The sequence below is a fragment of the Poecilia latipinna genome, unplaced genomic scaffold (assembly GCF_001443285.1).
Source record: "Poecilia latipinna isolate Pla-1442-1.1 unplaced genomic scaffold, P_latipinna-1.0 Scaffold974, whole genome shotgun sequence".
NCBI lineage: Eukaryota > Metazoa > Chordata > Actinopteri > Cyprinodontiformes > Poeciliidae > Poecilia > Poecilia latipinna.
The window spans coordinates 229,195-233,326 of NW_015113590.1; the positions used below are offsets into that span (position 1 = coordinate 229,195).

The window sequence follows — 4,132 nt, forward strand, 5'->3', positions numbered from 1 at the left end:
GTATTTTCTGCAGAGTGACGTCACTTCCCAACTCGGATTTCTGCAATTAAAAAGCAACGGAAGTGATGGGATCTACCTTGTTCGGTAAGTTATTAGTTTCCATACTTATTTCTTTCATATTCTAACCTGGCACGTGGTTAAAGCGTAAAAAAACACATAATTTGTTGCCGATGCCTTTTGTGTGCGTTTGCTAAGCTTCGTCCTCCTTGAGCACGTGGCGCCATTATCTCATGACTTTTCAACCTCTATTATAAAGTTTGACTCGACCATAAATATTTATCTACGTGAAGTGTCCTGCTCTTTTTCCCCTAATGTTACTTGTCCTGGGCCACCGAGTCAACATAACTGATAAGCAGGTAATCGGGAGAGTTTGAACGGACCGCTTCGTTCATATACTGAGGGCTGTAGGAAAAAACATCATGGCGTCAGTCCGCATGTCTACTACTGAGGAGAAGTTTAGCTGCTGGCAACGAGTAAAGCTGAGTGGGAATTAAGTTTTTCAGCACATAAAATTATAACATTTAAAAACTTGAGTTCTATGTTGTCCTTTTTAAAAAGCCAGATTAAAGAAAATAAATGCATTAATACTTTGTATCGCCAAACGTGCAAAGCTTACTGACATTTTCCAACACAGCCATGAGAGGCAGCTGGTAATGGGAGTTAACCATTTAATTTTCTTTTGGAATCAATTAAATATTTTTGAATTTAATAATTTCTTTTTAATCCATAGCTGGAATCTAACTGACAGCAGAATCTAGAGCAGGGGTGGGCAACTCCAGGCCTGGAGGGCCGGTCTCCTGCAACTTTTAGATGCGTCTCAACTTCAACACACCTGAGTCAAATAATGAGGTCGTTAGCAGGACTGGAGAACCTGACTGCACTGAGGAGGTGATTCAGCTGTTGGATTCAAGTGTGTTGGACCAGGGAGACGTTAAGAGCTGCAGGACACCTGACCTCGAGGACCAGGATTGCCCACCCCTGCTCTAGAGGACCAGGAGGCACTGAAGTGGTCTAGTTAATGTAAACTAGTTAATGGTTTCTTGTGGATGAACAAAAAATCTAAATGTTCAGTCTGATCTATAGTAGCATGTTGTTATTGAGCCTGTGGTTTATCTTAAGCTACTGTAAACACTGTCTTTTCCTTCACTCTGGATCATCAACTACAAAATAATATGCAGCTGGTCATATTAATAGCACATTCGTTGGTATCGCAGCACAAACTACTGGGTGATGTTCTGTTTAATTCAGTGTTAATTAAATTGCCAGTTAGATCTAATGTTTATCTTATTATTTCAAGGTCCTTCAAAGAGTTGTTGATGCTGATGGCTGTGAGCAGGAAGGACCTCCTGTAGCAGTCTGTGTTACAGCCTCTGACTGAAGACACTGTTTATCTGATCAAGAGGATGCTCAGAGTTGGTCATACTCTTTCTTAATGGACATTATTGTCTTTATGTGAATGTTTCCTATTTGATTAAAGTAATGATTGTTTTTTTTTCTCATATGTAATTTCAGGTGACAACTTGAAAGTCATACAGAAATGTCGTCTGGCTGAAGATGTCAGACCTCAAAGCAGAAGCCCAAGAGGATCAGGTAAAAAGTTTTTGTAAGGCAGTAATTAGGATTATTAGCTGCAAAGAGAGAGAGAGCTGTTCAAGGTTTCTTCAGTTTGATCCCTTTATGTTGCTTCAATGTGTTTAGGAGTTACTACAGACCACTTAGAAATACATGATAATCAAGTATTATTGGACAAAATTTTGATTAATTGAATAAATCACACTGATGTTTATGCAGGTTTTTAATTAAATGTTTTTGTTACAGGTGAACTGAGATCATTCAGATTCTGAGGAAAAGCCACAGGTCCAGAAAATCTCCCCCATGACCAGCAGCTCCAGCAGCCACAGCCTTCCACCTGTCCTCCACCTTCACTCCCACCTGTCCTCCACCTTCACTCCCACCTGTCCTCCACCTTCACCATCTCATCCACCAGCTGCTCTGTGTTCACCTGTAGCTGTTTAGTCCAACCAGTAACTCCACTAACCGACTCCCTTCAACTGGAAATTCCTCTATCAGGTAAATTTAACCAAAATGTAAAAACAGTGACTACACTTTGTGTATGTATCATATTTTTAATTGAATTATTTGTAGATGTAGGGCATTTTTGGATTTGATTAGTTGATGACATGAATAAGAGAGCAACATGTAAATAAAGGTTTGTGTGGTGGGAGTTTTGTCTGTTTTAGTTTTCCTGCATTAATCCAGGTGAGCTGCAGCAGAGACTCATCTAAAGCAGGACAGAGGGTCCTGACCTGCCGGGCTGAACACCCCCAGTCTACATTGTAATAAATTATTTTACATTACAGCGTTTTTTTTAATCATTCTTTGCAGACTGAAGCATTCTGTGTAACGTCTTCAAAGCCTTAAGGAGTTGAAGGAGTTTGCCTGGGAAACCCCGGGATGCTGCGAGCCGTTCTGACCCGTCTGGTTCTGCTGAAGAGATGGACTCACTGGATGAGCTCGGCCTTCCAGCCTTCACTGCAGAGAAGTTAGAAGTCCTGAACCAAAAACTGGAATCAGGAGCTGTTCAGAAATAAATGGTACGTATAATTTTTTGAAAACATAATTAGCCTTTCTCTTCACATTATTCTTTCCTTCCATCAGGTGCAGTACTGTTTAAATATTAACTTTTAAATTCTCTGTGTTACTTTTTTAGCTGGATCTCAGAAGGACCTGATCTGCTGTCTGCAACATTTTATCCAAGATCCTTTCAAACCACCAAGCAGAGCAGCAGAGATCTATTCAGACTGGGTGCAGAGAGAAGTCTTTCTGGTCACCAGCTCTTGATGACTGAAATATTTAGTAAGTATAATCTCATCCATCCATTTTCTATACACCCTTGTCCCTTTGTGGGGTCAGGAGGTTTGCTGGTGCCTCCCCAGCTAACGTTCTGGGCGAGAGGCGGGGTCACCCTGGACAGGTCGCCAGTCTGTTGCAGAATCTCATGTGCCTTTCAGTCTAAAATTGTGTGAATTGTTGTATATTATCCTATAGCTGGACTTTATGCATGTTTCTCTGTAGCCAATGAAACGTTTTGTTTCATAAAACCATGAATGATACACGTCTCAGTTTAAAATATATATATTTTGTCTGTTTTTCAGAGGCTGTACCAAAGAACCAAGCGTCTGATTCAGAACACCAAAAGTTTTAAGGCTCAAGGTTGTCTGAGTTTTTTTTTTTTTTTTTTGTTTTTTTTTTGTGCATGTGTCAACGCTCATAAAATAAGTTCTGGTGTAAATATTTCTTTTAAAATTATATTTTTAAGCACCGGGTTACTTTGCTTTGATTTTTTTGTTATTGTAAATGTCTTTTCTAAAAACCCATTGTATTAAAATGTATACTGTGCTGTTTTACTTTGTTCTAAGAAGGTTTCATGTCTTTTTGGTACATATGTATACATAAATGTGATTATCATATTTTGTTGTGGGTAGTCTTTAATGTTAATACTATAAAATTAATAAGTGTTTTTAAGTGGGTGTCATTGATTTTACAATTTATTACATTAGATTAATATGTCTTGGAAACAGAAGACAACCGTTCCATGTGAAAACAGTAAGTGTGGGGCCAGCTTTCCTTTTCTACAATGGATTAATATCCCATGGTAATGGAAGACGACTGTTCCTCATGAAAACCTTTCATTCCAATAAAATTGCTGCTATGTTAGCATTTCCACGGACCTAGCATAACCATTATATAGCTTTTGATTTTTGAATTAAATGCGAATGTCCGCTGAAAGTAATCAGTGGACATTCAAATGAAAGTCCACCAAAAGTCTAATGGTGGTCGATTTTGAGTCCGGTGAACGTCCCGCGGACGTCTTGTGGAGTTTCATTTCGACGTCGATCAAACGTAATCACTGACGTTCGGCGGACGTTCAAGACAACGTTTAGCGGACGTGCTCCAAACATTCAATGCTAGCTGGGTCATGCAGGGTGCTGGGCAGGAATGTGGGCTGCAGGCCAACCACAGCCTGTCCTTGACGGCTTCTAAACAAAGCCCAGCTCGGCCCGTTTCCTTCGCCCGAACACTCGGTCCGGTTTACGGCACACAGACATGACATCTGTCCATCTGACTGCAT

The 4,132-nt window shown here is 40.1% G+C and overlaps 1 long non-coding RNA gene across 2 annotated transcripts; it reads left to right on the forward strand.

The window, feature by feature from the left end:
- The first annotated feature begins 1,183 nt into the window (after nucleotides 1-1,183).
- LOC106958263 (uncharacterized) lies at nucleotides 1,184-3,221 on the forward strand. Of its 2 annotated transcripts, XR_001427122.1 has the most exons (6): nucleotides 1,184-1,412; nucleotides 1,513-1,590; nucleotides 1,819-2,070; nucleotides 2,386-2,594; nucleotides 2,711-2,856; nucleotides 3,156-3,221. It is a non-coding gene; the product is annotated as an uncharacterized LOC106958263 (long non-coding RNA). The 2 variants fall into 2 exon arrangements; XR_001427121.1 differs by having other exon boundaries at nucleotides 1,185-1,412; nucleotides 2,711-3,216.
- Nucleotides 3,222-4,132: the final 911 nt, after the last annotated feature.